Consider the following 16,694-nt stretch of genomic DNA (forward strand, 5'->3'; position numbering starts at 1 on the left):
TTTGTAGTTGCTTATTCAGTTTGGTTTTCGTTACTTGACAAATAAGTTACTTGTTGTCATATTAATTAAGAACTCACGGAAGACTGAAATTTAAAACATTTGTACGGTATCAAATTGTGCTTTCTATTTCCTAAACCCTGAAGAAATGATTTATCTTACACCATGACTTTCTCGTCAAGCGTTATGTTAACATTCTAGTTAGACTAATCACCCAGAGTTGGTTTTAATATATGGAAACTGCTGGAAACAAGAAAGTTTACGTATTATATCAGCAAGGATTTTCCCTATGTACTCTTTCTAGAAATCTCTAGAAGATGAAAATTAGATTTTTTTTAAACCATTATTCATGCCTAAGGAGTTCTCATTAATGCCCTCCCAGAGGTCTGCTGAGAACTTTCACTAGTGCATATAAAAATGACAGACTAGGCAATCGTACTAGAGCAAAAATAAAATTCTGCTTAAGGACTCAGTAAGTACCTTTACAGTGTTCATCCTCATTTGAGGCGTCATTGTTTATGATCCTTGTTACCACCAATAAGTAGCACGCAGCTCAAACAAATTATTTTTTTCTTTTTTCTTTTATTAAGGTGTAATTGATATATTAGTTTCAGGCGTGCAATGTAATAATTCAATATTTGTGTATTATGCTACAAAATAATCACAGCAAGTTCAGTTAACATCCATTACCATGCATAGCTATATTTTTTTTTCTTGCGGTGAGAACTTTCAAGATCCACTCTGTTAGCTACTTTCAAATATGCAATCCAGTATTATTAACTACAGTTATAGTCAGGCTTGTGGTGCTCTAGAATGCAGCTCAGGGAATGCAAAGATAGTGCCAGCCCTCTGAGGTCTCTGGAAAGGATAACAGTGAGTCCTCAGATGCTTGTTTTCATTTGAAGCCTGCCCCTCAGGCTGTAACTATGGAGGTAGGCTAATGGGTTCCTTTTAAGAAACATGGAGCTCCCGGGTCTGTTGCTTCCAGCTGTCCCTGGAGGATGGGAGCTATTTAAGAACTCTCTCCATTGATTGCAGTTGTGTGGGACCCATGAGGGTAATTCCCCCTGGCCACCAGAGTCATGTAGGGATGTCCACAAAAATTGGGCACTAGCTGAGGGTCTAAGCTCTTTTCTGCAATACACAGGTGAGCTGGTGCAAGGCAGAGGGAGACCGGGAAGATGGCATCCACCGGCCTTTGTTTCCTGAGAGCTCATGTGTGGCCTGTAGATGTGTGTCAGATCAGAAGCCTGTCCCTCAAGGCCAAAGCTCCAGGACAGGCAAATAGGCCTCTGTCTCAGAAAGACTGGGGGTCTGCTCCAGTATGTTATCAACGCAGGACCCTGGAGTTGGTAGGCTACCAAGAGCGTTCGCGCTCATTGCTGTGGTCTCGCGAGACCCGGAACACACGCTGCCCTGCCCTCCTGAGCCGCGCGGTCACCGCGCAGCAGTAGCGGAACGCCGGCCAACGGACATGTGTGAAAGCAGTCCTCTGGGAGATGCACACGCTTTGGTATGTGGTAGAGGAAACGTGTATTTCTTTTTCTGTGAAAAAGAAAGAAAGAAAAAAACCCTAGCATTAAATGAGGGGGACAAAAATGGCGCCTGTTAGCTGAAGTGAGGCCGAGAGAGGAAGAGCTGGAGATGGTGGCCGCCAGCCAGCAGCCTCTGCGTGTGTCCTAGATTACATGCCTGACCCTCAGGCTGCGACTTGAAGATCTGTAAATGGCGCCCGTAGGGCCACAAAGTTGGGAGCTTCTGGATTGGCTGCTTCTGCGCTTGAACCCTGGGGCAGGTGAGTGCTTGTCAGAGCCTTTGAAGAGCCATTCCTCAGCTTTTTAGTCTTGTGGGTCTTGTGGACCGTTTGATTTGCAAAGCTGGACCTTTGGTGTGGGGGAGGGGGCGCGGGGAGGGTTTCTTCCCATGTGGGTGCCCGCGGTGGGGTTCAGACTCCTCACTTGGGGAGAAGCTCAGCTCCCTCCCAGCTGGACCACCTTGCAGGGGTTGGGGTTTAAGGGCGAGTTTGTGCCCCAGCCCCTCTTCCCGCCTTCGATGTGGACGTTCTGTCTTTAGCCTGGTTGGGTAAGAGTTGGTCTGCTCTTAGGTTTTGTCCCAGGAGGTGGTTCGACATGTGGCTTCAGATTCAGTATGTCAGCGGAAAGAGGTGAGCCAGGGATCCTCCTCTGTCACCATCTTGAACTGGAACTCCCAACAACCTAAGATAAATTATTTTTAATAATTAAAAGACGAGGTCATTAGGTTTATTCCCCAACGATGACCCGAAACCACTTCCCATTTTGTTCTGCACACTTAAATTGATTTATTGTCGGCAATCTCTCCTGGTAGTACTTAAAGTATCCTGTAACATAATGAAAATTAGTTTGCCATGCATGATTTGAACCCGTGAAAATTAAGACGTTGTGCGTGAAAATAATCCAGCTGGGAATCAAATTGCCAGTTCCTGTGAGATGTTAGGCATTGAAATATGGATGCATGGGCTCATTCACATTCTTTTAACGTCTATGCTGATTGCTTCAAGCTGTGAATTACTTTCAATCATAAATAGGAAAATCAACTCCCCCCCCCCCCCCGCCAAACATCTAGAAGTAAAATCCATCAAAAATAAGTGATAAAAATCATAGTTCTTTACTTGATGAATATACTGGTTGTTGAGCAGTCCTGTCTCTGCGATAGTCTATCGTGAGACCCTAAAGAATTTTGCAAAGAATTTTGACCTTATCAAGCCAGCGCTTGGGTAAGATAACACCACTGGTAATTGATAAAGTGAATTAGGGCACCTGGGTAGCTCCGTTGGTTAAGCGACCATCTCATGATTTCGGCTTAGGTCATAATGTTGCGGGTAGGGAGTTTGAGCCCAGCATTGGATGGATCTGCACTGGCAGTGTGGACCATGCTTGGGATTCTCTCTCTCTCTCTGTGCCTCTCTCATGCACTCTTTCTCTCTCAGAATGAATAAATAAACTAAAAAAAAAAAAAAATGAGGCTGTGAAGTGGGTAGGGGTGAGAATTACATTTATTTTCTTCAACTTGAATTACATTTACTTTCTAAGTTATGTCACTTTTTAAAATCACGTTCTCTTCTTTTGTTCTCTTCAAATTTTAGATGTACCCTTTGCTATTTTCACAGTTCACTATTACTTTCACAAAACCTATTAAACAATCTTGAGTTCCCGTTGAGAATTACTATTTACAGATTTCTCGAATTGAGCATGCCGATGTAGATAATCTCCACTTCCTGACATTTGCTTTTGGAGTGTGGGTTTGTTACATTTACATGCAGCTCCAACTGTTCTTGCTGGCCCCAGTTCACATAATTACCAGGTGTATCTGTATGGGTTAGATGATTCTCTTTATTTACTGAGTGCCTAGTCTGCAACACGAATTGTTCCAGGCACCAGAAAGAAATGGGTTCAGAAAAAAAGGCATGGGTCCTATTTTGACGCAGTTTAAAATCTAGAAGATTGGAGAGGGAAATACATTAAACATGTGATTTCACTAGGTAACAAAAAAGAAAATGCAACAGTGTGCTAGGTTCTGTAAAGAAAGGTACATTTTATGCTGAAGCTATATATATCCAGTGATTGTAACTCAGTGGGAAAAGTAAACTTTGAGCCGAGATCTCAAGAGTGACTACCAGATAAATGAGGCAAAATCATGAGCAAAGCAGTACAAAGGAGAAAGAAAATAGAATTTCAGAAGTCCTGAAAACAAGGCTAATTAGATTGGAGCAAATAAAGACGATAGCACAGAGAAAATATGTACCCAATATACCTGATTGAATCCAAGCCATAAGAAAAATGGGGAGTGGAGTGGGGGCGGGTTCCAAAAGATAATCAAAGAGTGCAGAATTATAAAGAAAAACATTAAGAATGGCCTTGGGGGCATTTTTTATTTATATAAGGTATAGTTCTCAATGAAGATGCAAAAATGCATTCAGTAGCTATCTTTAAATTCATAAAGGCTTGAGCAACTATAGGTAGACTAACATTTAAACATGTTGAGACCAATTTCTGTAAAAATAGATTTGCCTCTATGTGTCAGAGAACCCAAACTAACAAATAAGAGGCTGTTCAGACATGACAGAGCACCTCCTTAAAGTCATCAGGGATCCAGTCTTCCAATTTTCTGCTCTGATGTCCTTGGAATATGACTTTTGTCCTTATGGTGCACAACAATTGCTAGAGCTCCAGACATCACATACACATTGCAGGCAGTACAGTGGGGAGAGAGCTTACCACTTCATTTGTAAGGAAATTTACTGAAAAATTTTCACAGGGTATTTTAGTATATCTGTCATTGTTCAACTGGCCCCAAGAGCATAAGAACGAAGGAATGTAGTCCTTTGGCTGGGTTCTTTTGTCACTTTGAGTAAACTTGGTATTCTGACACTGAAAATTTTGGGGAATGAATTATGGTACCCATAGCTATCTAATTCTGCCACAGGACTTCAAAAATGTAGCACCAATTCATCATTCCCTGGGTTGAGTATTAGAGATTTTAAACACTAAACGATATGCAGGCTTGAGGGAATACAATTTTCAGCTCATATTTTCAGGAGGGAAATAACAAGTGGAGTTACATCATGTGAACATTTAATCTTCTTTGGCTTTTACTACGCTCACATCTATTCCTTTTTATGGACATATACACAGGATTGACAATCATATGGAAAATCTCTATATGTTTCCTGTTGTATCTCAACACACTTTGATTCTCGTCCAGAAAGAACAGTGCACTTTATAGATTGTAGAGGGAATTTTCACAGGACATTTTGAGTCTATCATACCTCATTATTATGATATTCTAATGTACTGATAAATGGAATTTATCAGTAACTCACTAGTGCATACTTTAGTAGGGGGTTTTATAAATTGTTTTGGGGAAAAAAGTAGTGTTAGAATTGCCTACCATCTTTCAGATGAACAGGTCCTTAAGTTTGCGGGCATATTTTATGCTGTTTTTATGTAAGCGTCCTTTAGTATTTTTTGGTTTGGGCATAAAGAGGGGGTTGTTCATTGGGTATAGTGACAAGATCCAGGTATTCCAGAGGCTTAGATAGAGGAAATCAGTATACCCATAAAATTAAAAGTAAATGCTTGTAAGTATGTGTAGTATGGGTTCCTATAGAAAATGCAGGTCCCCACAGTCGTATGCACTTACCTAACACAGAGACTTTCTTTGGTCCCGTGCCAGTTATAAATGCATACAATAATGTTAAACATGTTTGAAATTATTTGAGATTTAGAGATAAAAAATAGCACGCAAATTGGAATTCAGTGTGATTGATCAAAAAGAGGGTAGTCTGTACTTTTCAGGACTTACCAGTCTTTTTAATCATAAAATAAAGTTAATTCATGAATGACTAATTTAACCGACCACTATGATCAAATGAGCTGTTCTACAGCCTAGGAACATATGCTCTGCAAGCTTCTTTCAATTTCTCTGGGGAAGTGTCTGAATCTTCCAGAAGTGTTTATGCTTTATTATCCAATGTGCAGACTGAACCCACAATTTGCTAACCTGATATGTGTTTTGAATAATTTCTGTTTCTATATTGCATGCTAACATAGAATAAATTTTTCAATGAAACATGAAAATGAGACCAAACCTGAATAGCACTTTGTACATTAATGACAATTCCTTTGGAAAATTACCAAGAAGGAAATATGCAATATTTTACCATAATCCAAAGAACTACTCTTTTTTTAAATGTGTATTTATTTTGAGAGAGAGAGAGCAAGCATGAGTGGGAGAGAGGGGCAGAGAGAGCAGGAGAGAGAATCTTAAGCAGGTACTGTGCTCAGCTTGGAGCCTGATATGGGGTTTAATCCCATGCCTATTAGATCAGGACCTAAGACTGAAATCAAGAGTCAGATGCTTAACTGGCTGGGCTACCCAGGTGCCCCCCCCATAGAAATACTCATTTTAATTTAGAGTACTTAGAAATTGAGAGAAAGGAGCTTGGGATAAAAAGAGGAAGGTATACAGCATGTTATATTACTTAAAATTCAAGTTTTCACTTTATTTTAAAAATATATGTTTAATTTGTATTTATTATAAATTAATATAACTTACTCAATTAGATAAACTACAAAATTTATCCCATTTACCACCATTTGTCTATCCTATCCCTTCTCCAAAGGGAACCTGTGGCACAGATACAAATACCAATAGAATAATATAGTATTGGTGTGTATATGGATATGAACACGTGTGTTCTCCATTAATGGCATCATAATTTATCTAGTGTTTTGCCACCTGCATTTGTTCTACTGATGAATACATTTTAGAGATCTTTCCCCACTGTTACTTGTATCTCCTAGGAATTCCCTATATATAGTATTTACTCATTTCTCTTGTGTTTGGATGTTCAGATTATTTAGTTTTTTGCTGTTATAATCAACACTGCATGCAACACAAGCATAGGTGATTTCCTGTGCACATCTGCACGCTCTAAGGTGAAAATTGAGATCAGTTTTTCTTTACGAATATACATGGCCAATGCTGTAAAATTTTTTTTAAGTTTTCAGTTTTGAGAGACAGAGTGTGAGGGGGGAGGGGCAGAGAGAGAGAAGGGGAGACACAGAATCCAAAGCAGACATGGCCAATGCTATATAGCATGTAGCATTGCCACAGATTTTGAAATTTTATTATTAAACTTCTTTGGCATTAGTGGTAGTGGTGTGTCAGAAGTCTCTTTTTATATCAGGAAATTCTGTTTAATTAACAGGAAATGAAACTGAGGAGAGAGGAACCATAGATTTTTGGGGGTAATAGATTTCACTGGAGAAGTGTCATTTGGCGCAGTAATTACTGTTTTCCAAAAGTACAGATGTAGGCATTAGTTTCGGAAACATGAGGATAGAAGATAGGTATATTTCAAAAGGCAAATCATGCTCCTTAATTATGCTTACAAAACATTGGAAACAACTATATTTGTTAAGTCGTACTTGTTGTTTGGTTTCAGTTAATGTTGAGGCTTCTTTTTAAAGATGCCATTAGAATTCTCTTTTCTGAAATAATGCTTTTGAGATAAAAAAAGAAAAAAACAAAAAAACTATTGTTCAGTTACAGTATAAAATGTGAGGTGTGTTATCCCCTGTGACAATTTATGATCGCTGTGTTTTAGTCACAAAATTGCCTCCCTTACAAATCAACATTTTCAACAGGAGAATGTACATAGTAATTAATGAAGAGCAAACAGACATTCACTTAGGTAGCCTAGCCCTCCTTTTAAATGAAAATGTGTATCTATTTGAATTTCAAATGCTATAAGATCTTATTTGTACATGTAAAATATTAATGTTCTCCCGATAATGACTACATCCATAGGCTTTAACATTTTATTATAATGAACAATTAGCAGGTGGTTGAGAAATTAAAACCATCTAATTTTCTCAGGCAGAAACCCACCCTAACTGCTTCTCCTGCAAAAATAAAATAAAATAAAATAAAATAAAATAAAATAAAATAAAATAAAATAAAATAAAATAAATAAAAATAACAGAAAATAAAAGCTCTTAACTGCTCTTTCAAAGCAGAAGTCCATTTGAGAAGAGGCCAAAAAGCGTGCTGAAGTAGAAATGTCCTTTGCCAGTGGATTTTCCTTTGCATATCTGTTTTTTCCAGCATTTGGACACCCAGATACTTTCCTGAGTAAAATAATGGAATTTTACTGAGAAATTTGGATACCTGGAGCAAAGCAGGAGGCAAAAGAGAGAAGGGGGAAAATAGGTTGCTTTCAACCAAGAGTTTAAGAAACAGCCTCCTTTTCTGTAAGGAAGCTCTTTTAGATTTAAATCTTTCAGAGCAAAAAACATCTGTCAACATCACCTGCTGGGAATACTGCCATCTCTTCTAGGGACAAAATATCTCAGCCTTAGAGAAGTTTCAGCTTCCTTAAGAGTATCCCTCCCTGTCATCCAAAACTTTCAGACCATCAATATTTTTTCATGCAACCCCATTATCCTTGAATTTGAGATTTGTCCAATTTAATGTCTTCCTATTGACTATTCTCCTTTACTCCTTCAGCAAATATCGAGTGACTCTTATGTTCCAAATTCTCACTGCTTAAGCATAGAATTTAACTTGGAGCTTCCTGGAAGTCAGGAACAAACTATAAATAAGTGGAAAATATAGAGCTGTGTAATTTGTTAGAAAGAATAAGACAAAGTGTCAAGAAGTTCAATAAAAGCCAAGAGCTCAACAATGAAGTCCTGTGCATTTCAGTGAAAGAAGTTTTGTGTGCTTGTAAGCTAATGCACTCTGTTTGTTGTTTCTTACTTTTCCAAGACCAAAATTTGGAGTAAGTGGAAGACTGCATGTGAAAGCCTGTCTCCTGTATAAGCCAAGTTTGTGTTGCTTGAGAGTTTCCAAATCCTCTAGATTTCTGTGTTTTCACCCTACATAACCTCACTCTTGCCCCGTACATGCTGGGGGATAAACCAGCTCCTTCCCGGAGTCTGTGTGGAGTGTCTGTTTCTCCCTGTTTCCACTGATCGTGGTTCTGCAACTTGCGCATCAGAACAGATGTCCTCCTTCATGCAGTTTCTCCCCAGGTGAACACCACCCCTATTGTCTTCTTGCCAAAGCACAAACAACACAAGACTTTTCTGTGCCTAGCATGTTTTAATAAAACTAAGGAGAAAGTGGAGGATTACATCCTGCTCAAATGGCAGCCCTCACTTTAGTTTGTACACCAAAAATGCCACGTTTCGTATTGCATGATAGGTGATTTCTCTTTGGTCACTTCCTACTCTTCCTTTCCCTATCAAATTTATAGCCATCTGTCTCCTTAGCGCGTTCTGTATTAAGGTCATTGCTCTCCCTTTCTAGCTGCCTTCAACCCCAAATTACTGCCCTTTTCTTACATAGAGCAGTATGCTATTAAGACCTCATTTTGCAAAGCCAGGAAGACTATTTGAGATATTTCCTGCAATAAAGACCCACCTCAGGAGCACCTGGGTGGCTCAGTTGGTTGAGTGTTCAACTCTTGATTTTGACTCAGATCGTGATCGCGGTTCATGAGTTTAAGCCCTGTGTCAGGCTCTGTACTAACAGTGCAGAGTCTGCTTGGGATTCTATCTCTCTTCTTCTCTGTCCCCTCCCCTCTCAAAATAGATATATAAACTTAAAGACCCACCTCTACCAAGCTTCCCACTAGAATTTAGAAATAAGAGAGTACTTGTTTACCCAATGAAATTCTTAGGCACTTGATAGGATGCTAGTAAAAATATTTTATCTTCCATTTGATCTAACTCCTTATAAGTTGTAGGACTGGAAATAGTGATTTTGTTGTTGATGTTTTGTTGTCTTTGCCTATTTTGATTTCTTCCAGTTATATCGGAACTCTCCTGAATAGATTTTTATGAATGAATGTAAATTAATTCCTCTTGTAATAAGATGATTAGCCCAATCATTAATATTATTATTAGTATTTTTAAATTCCTGTATTTTACTCTTAATGTATTTGGAGATCTGTGTTCTCTTCTGTTCATAATTTTGGCTTAAATTATGAAGGTACTCGGTATGACAGAAACACAATAGTCAAATGTTAATATAATTTGGTGGGGTAGAAATCACTTGAGAAGACACAGGCTGTTTGATTACTTTAGGAATATGTTAATTATATGAGAAACACATCTCTTGGAATTCCAAGAATTATGGTGCCATTACTACAAAACTAATGAATGGATTCAATAAAAATTGAATCCGTGTCTTCTGGGCCAAGGCACCATCTAAGAACAAGGATATAGTTATGCACAGAAACAGCAGTGGTTGCATTATAATGAGAGTAGGCAGATGATAAGTAAATACAAATCTTTTATATTTAATAACAAATATGGCAAATGTCTGTTGTTAGTTAGAAATATGGAAAATGATAGAGCAGTACATGGGGAATGGGAGATGACGCAAGTTGGGAAAATCAGTGTTGTAAAAATGTTATATTATATACAGCAGTGAGGCAAGACTCCTTTGAATTGGTGACATTTGAGCAGAGACCCAGAGGAGCATTGGGAGTCAGCAGTATGTGATTGTGGGGAGCACATTTCAGGATAAGGAAGAACAAGAGTGAAGGGTCTGAGTCAGAAATGTGCTTAAAGGAGGAAAAGTAAGTTAGCTTAGAGCCGAGTGACTAAGCACAGAGAGATGGAGATGAGGTAAAGATGTAGCATGGTGGTGTCAGACTTTGTAGAATCTTACAGGGATTTTAGGACTGTGGATTTTACTCTGAGTAAAATGAACAGTTATGATAGGGAGTATATTTGAGAAGTGGCAAGATCTAAGGAGCGAGGTGATTTATCTTTTAAAAGGAACACTTTCCTCTGCAAATGGGACTTAGGGTAGAGTTTGAAGCCAAGAGACAGTTGGGTCACCTATTGGAATAATCCTGAAGCAAACAGGTGATGTCTTACACCCAGGTAGATTGCAGTGAAAGTGGTCAAAGGTACTCAGTGTTGGGATATATTTTGAAAGTTTAGCTAATGATACTTGTTTGTAGATGGATAAATTATGGGTTGTAGGAGAAATAGAGTGTCAAGAGTAACTTCAGGTATTTTGTTTTTTGGAGTTCTGAGTAAATAGAATAGTGAGGTTGCTGTTCATTCAGATGGGTAAGTCTGAAGTAGGTGGAACAGCAGATTTAAGAGGTAGAATCAGGATTTGGTTTAGGATATGTTAAGCCTGAGATGAATAATAGATATCCAAGTGGACATGTCAAGAGAGGAAGCTAGAGTTCCAAGTCGGATAAGCGATGGGGATATACATTTGTGAATCATCAGGATGTAGGTGTTGAGTAAATCCATGGGCCTGGATGAGATCATCTAAGGAGGGAGAATAAATACAGAAGTTGAAAGATAGAGCCCTTGGGCACTCCAGTATTTAGAGTCGAGATGAAGAGGTAACAGCAAAGGAATATTTGTAGAAGATGGACTAGTAAAATGGAAGGAAACTAAGGGAAATTAAAAGTGACAAAGAAATACATTCTAAGAGGTCAAATCCCAAATGACATGACAATGACACTACTTATTTTGGCACAAAGCATAGTGGCCCGTCCACAGAAAATCTGTGTATTTTATTTAGGCTCACTTATGTGTTAGGAGGAAGTTGACAGCCTCTCACAGAGGAGTCCACAAGCGTGGACTGCATGTGGTGATCATGATGGCCCGTCTTCCATCTGGCTGTGGGACAGTGACAATGCCCTAGGACTATGATCTAGTGAAAAATCACTTTCAAGTTCTCCCACCTCTCCAAACCCCAGCCAATTCAATTCAAGTGATATTTATGAGCTACTCTGAGTCATATTATGCTCACTTTGGAAGTGTAGCCAGGCAGATGTCCAGGTTGCTCATGGCCCTGTTAAATCTTAAGCAGAGACTGTATCATTCAACTTAAAAGAAGCAATTAAACATGATATATTACAAAAGGCAAACTAGGAAGAAACAAAAGAAGCACCCAGTAATTGATGGTCGAGGGTGATGTTATCCAGGACCGAAGTTCTCTTTGCAGGGATGGCATTTGTGGTGCTAATCTGCACAGTGAGAAGGCTTACAGGCAGCTGGTAAAATAAAAGTAGTAAAGGTGGGCCATCATGCTCAGAGCTTCGGGTTCCAAATGAGAGTTTGTCTTAGGGATTTGAGTAAAAATGTGAGACAGCAAGTGAGTGGAGTAAGGATCCTATTACCAGGCTAGGATTTATCATGAATGTTCTATCAGGCTTCTTTGTTGGAAGAACCTTGAGGAACCCAACCATCTTGCTTTGGTCCTCATTCTCCCTCAGGTCCCATCAATAAAGTTGCTTTTCCTGAGCTCCTTTTTCTATCCCAGTTAGCCCCCCTCCCACTTTTTTTTTTTTCTGTGCAAAGTTTTCTAGATGTCAGGCTGATTAGGGCATTGTTCAGCTGATGCAGGCCTGGTCAGATCTTCCTCTCGCTTCCCTCCCCTTGGTGAACTTGGACATATTGGGTAATACTGTCATTCTGAATACTGCATGAGACGTCTAGGCTGTGAGAAACAGACAGCTGCGAGGTTACTGAGGAAGAAGACACTTCCAGATACACATGGTCCCAGGGTACCCTCCAGCTCTCTCAGCAGTGCTTATTAGTGATGTCAAGGGAGTTTGCAAGGAAATGTGTTTGCTAGGTTTAACTTTACTGTTACTACTCTAAACAGCAAGGAAATCTCCTGAGTCCTGAGTACCGAGAGCACTGTATTCGTATATGGGACGTGCATCTCGTATTGATTATACATTAAAAATTGGGATATAGTCATGGAGTCTCGGTAAGATGCTAGATAATGGAAGAAGTTAATATATTTCCCACTTTCTTTTTCATTTTTTAGACTCTTGGTTTCTTCATACATTAAAACCTCACTGTGAAGAATATTATAAATCTTGTTAATTATATGGCAAAACAACATACAGAGATGATTAAAGACCAATACAAAAATAATTGCACATGATTTCATTTGGAGAAGGAACAGGTTAGAGACAGATTGACAAATAACTATCAAATGTGTGAAAAATCCTTACAAAAAAGATGACTGAATAGTTAGCTTCCACGAGGACCAAGTAAATTGGCTTAATTAGGCTTTATTAAACAGATTTGTTTTTTTACTGAAAGGAGAAATCTTCCTAATGGTGTGTACTTTACTAAACTTTGAGGTTTTAATCTTTTCCTGTCTTCTATTGATTTTTTTTTTCTATGTGGTTTCTTCCATCCAGAAGCAGAAGCAGCAGTTGTGGAAATTTGTGTTCTGCTCCTGTTCAGAGTGATGACATTAATAATATGTCATAGCAAGGATAAATAAAATCTGATAAATTAGAAGCGTGGTGCATGTATATGATTCTCAAAACTCTCCCCAAATTAACAGAATAAATTTTAATTTTCAAAATTGGGTATTTGTTTGATAATTAACTAAATTTACAAAAGAATATTTACTTTATAGAAAATATTAACCCAGGACAAAGTTTGGCTCATTTGATAATCATTGGCTAGTCATCAATTGGGATTTTGTATGAAGGATGTTAAGGCACCTGCTAAGGGTAGGAAATACTGTAAAGTGTACCTATCAGGAAAACTCCTTGAGGCCAAAGCATGGAATCTGAGTGAGCATCCATCTGGTTGCCTCTTAAAATAATGCTTGATCAAACTCATCACCCTGGAATCCCGAATGCAGAGTTTAGGGCATGAAAATAAGAGCAGGCTCTTACCTAATGGCTTTCCAAATAATTGACCTTTGTATAGTCTCATTCCTTGAAGAGCTGTTCCATTTCTTCCAGTGATACTTGCACTTCTGTATTGCTTTCACAGCCCACGTGTGTATCTTTCATGGCTGCTTTAACTAAATATAAGAAACAGACTTGGGAGCACTGTTGTCAGAAATACTCTTTAAATTTCTGTTCTTATGGTGAAAAAGCCTTTCTATTTTGCCTAATAGCTGTAATTAACAGTAAAAATGAATGTTTACCATAGTTCAATAGTTAAAATTTGCAAAGGGGAAGTAATTGAATCCATTAAACACATCATTTTCATCATCAAATATAAAAGGTGTAAATCCAGGTGTTCTGTTAAAGGCTAAGAATTAAAAGAGAACAACATGATTTTCTCATTCCACATATTATTATGGAAGTTTTCTAAGCAAGCTTGTAACATATAAAAATGAAGGTCTACTAAGACCAACAAAACAATACAAACAAAAAATACTGTCTTCTCATTTATTGGCATTTAAGTAAACACACGGTCTATAAAGTGGACTCTCTTAAAATCTTGGCTTTAGACACTACTTTTGGTGTGTTTTTTTAAAAAAAATGTTTATTTATTTATTTTTAAGAGAGCACGCACACAAGCGGGAGAAGGGCAGAGAGAGGGAGAGACAGGGGGAGAGAGAGAGAATCCCAAGCAGGCTCCTCACTGCCAGTGCAGAGTCTGATGCGGGGCTCAAACCCACACACTGGGAGATCATGACCTGACTGAAGTCAAATGCTTCACCAAGCCATTGAGGCACCCCTAAACACTACTTTTGTGATCCTCAGAAAGATATTTAACCTACTTTGCATCAGTTTTTTTCATCTATAAAATAGGGATGATAATTACATGTACTTCATATGGTTTTTTGAATTGAGTTAAAACATGTATACACTTACATACTGACATTGCCTGGCATATACTCAGTGCTCGATACATATTAGATTAAAATGTGTAGCTTTTATTTACAAAGCACAGAAATATTTTAAGTTGGTCTAAACTTGGTGTAAAATAAGTTAACAGAAGTCAAGAATAAATCCACACAGTGATCTAAGACCACGTCTCTCTAGGCCTTCGATGCTTATCATTCTGGCCATAAAGAGGTCTTCACACAATGAACAAGTTCTGAATCCCAGACCTCCTATTCTCAGTCAACAGAGGTCAAGGTGGTAAACCATACATTTATGCCTTCTTACACCACCCTTCAACCCCCCACATTTATAGCCTTGTTGTTTCTATTTGGCTTAAATCCAGAACAAGTAACGCCATTAAACCCTCTACTCCCCTTTGTACAGTTAGCACCAGGAACTCATGCTTCTTGGTCCTTTCACCTCACTGGTTCTAAACACCCTTTCTACCTGCCGTTCCCTTCCTTTGTTAAACTCTTCCTTAGCTTCCAAAAACCCTTCTACTGTGTTCTCTGGAACTCATAATCCATTATCAGCATAATATAATGGGTTTTTAAACTCTTCTCTGAACATACTTTTGCTTTCTAGCTCTTAAAAAACCTAGGGTCTTCCTTAAAAACTCTATTTCCCCTGTAGCTTTTAATCAGTGTCTGCTTTTTCATCCCTAACTGGGCTTTGACACTGGCCTTTAAGGTGAGGTTGTGTCACCTCTACTTTTCATGGTGGTTTTCAGACCATTTTGGATGATTCCCTTATGCTCTTCTCTAAGCACCCCCACCATCAAGGTTTAAACCTCATGATAACAGATTTATTACCCACTACCTTTCCTTGTTTCTGGCATTTGCCTGTGCCTTGGTCATTCTCCCTTCATTTCTCGGAGATTTAGCTCTCAGCTCTTTGTCATTATCAATACCTCTTCCATTTTAACTTGTGGCAGTGTGAATATTCATGGATTCATAGATAAATCTTCCAGCACCTTGCTCCCTCCATTTCTTGAGCATCTCTTCTTTTGACCTCCCTTTTTCCTGAGCTCTTTATTCCCTAGCCATATGCTAGACCTTATTTTTACCCCACGTTACGCATTATTCCTCTTTATTTCCTATATTTCATTTCTCTTTCCCCAGCTCCCCTTTGTAGTACTCACTACTCACTCTTAACACCCCATTTGCTTCATTCACTTGAAATAATAGGCATTCACACTCTCAGCAACTTAACCCATATTACATAGCTCAAATTACTTGCTTAATCATTAGAAACCTTCCTTTTGGTAAACCCTCAGCTCTCTTGGTCTTCTGTTATTTCATTAGCTAGTTGGGTTCAGCTGCAGCTATGGTTAAATCCAACTCTTCAGATACTTCACATACATATCCATGAAGTTAGATAAGATTGGGAAGAACACACAACATTCTTCATCCCATTATAAATTCTGAACAAAAAGAGCCAATGGGATTTATTTAATGTTGTCTGAAAGCTTACTCTGCTTCTCTCTTCCACTCATATATTCTGCTTCCTCCTCACATCATTTCTCCATATGTGCTTTTGTCTGAAGTTAATTCTTCTGCTTATGCACTAGAGTATATTCTATCTCAGCTGCTTGATCAAGGTGTCATTCCAGTAACCATCTTTTCTCTGTTCTGTATCATTATTTCTGTATCTAAAAATTTCCATGTGTCCCTAACACTCAATCGCCACTCACCTAGGGATGACCACTTCTCTGGCTTTTTTTTTTTTTTTTTTTTTTTTTTTTACGGTGGATTAGTTTTCACTCTTGGAAAAATTCATTCTTCAAGTATATATTCTGTGCTCAACTTCTTTTCCTTAGCATGTCTGTGAAATTTAACCCTGTTTTATGTATAAGCAATTTGCTTCTTTTTGTTGCTGAGTAGTATTGCATAATATGACTGTATTACAGTCAATCTGTTTATCCATTTTTCTGTTGATGGTCATTTGGGTTGTTTCTAGATTTGGGCTATGCTTATTTCTATCTCTGTTTTGTCTTTTTTTGTGAATGTACTTTTTAAAATTTCTTCTGGGTAAGTACCTAGAATTGGAATGACTGGATTACAAACTAGGTATATATTTAGACTTCAAATAAAGTGCCATTTTTAAAAATAATTGTATTATTTTGTATTTCTACCATAAATAGATGAGAATTCTGGTGTTCCCCACTCTTGACAAAACTTGAGTTGTTGGTCTTTTAACGTTTAACTTTTTTTTTTTTTTAATTTAATCCTACCATTCTAGTGGGTGTGTAGTGGTATTTGTTGTGGTTTTCATTTGAATTTCCATGATGACTAATGAAACATGACATGGAGCATATTTTGCTATTTATTGGCTATTTATATACCTTTCTTGTGAAGTACTTATGAAAGTAGTTTTCTTGCTTTTTATTGGATTATTTATCTCAGTTAATGAGTTGTAGAATTATGTATTATGGCTGTAAGTCCATCAGATACATATTTGCAATACTTTTCCCAGTCTGTGATTACCTATTCTTTCTTTATAGTGTCCTTTGATGGACAGA

The 16,694-nt window shown here is 38.2% G+C and overlaps 2 long non-coding RNA genes across 19 annotated transcripts in view; one reads left to right on the forward strand and one right to left on the reverse strand.

Annotated features, from left to right (window-relative positions):
- The first annotated feature begins 967 nt into the window (after positions 1–967).
- LOC109499940 overlaps positions 968–16,694 on the forward strand; it is a 224,522-nt gene continuing 208,795 nt past the window's right edge. For 4 of the 18 annotated variants that reach the window (XR_006598296.1, XR_006598292.1, XR_006598297.1 and 1 more), the window contains exon 1: positions 969–1,792. This is a non-coding gene — a long non-coding RNA (uncharacterized LOC109499940). Of the gene's footprint in view, positions 1,793–16,694 lie in introns of all 18 variants that reach the window. The other 14 variants (XR_006598291.1, XR_006598287.1, XR_006598276.1 and 11 more) reach the window with 7 other exon arrangements.
- LOC111560548 overlaps positions 1,786–16,694 on the reverse strand; it is an 86,764-nt gene continuing 71,855 nt past the window's right edge. Inside the window, exons 3-4 of the long non-coding RNA XR_002742544.2 lie at positions 13,229–13,359; positions 1,786–2,213 (exon numbers count right to left, since the gene is read on the reverse strand). This is a non-coding gene — a long non-coding RNA (uncharacterized LOC111560548). The remainder of the gene's footprint in view (positions 2,214–13,228; positions 13,360–16,694) is intronic.

This window comes from Felis catus, chromosome A1 (genome assembly GCF_018350175.1).
Source record: "Felis catus isolate Fca126 chromosome A1, F.catus_Fca126_mat1.0, whole genome shotgun sequence".
NCBI classification, from domain to species: Eukaryota; Metazoa; Chordata; class Mammalia; order Carnivora; family Felidae; genus Felis; species Felis catus.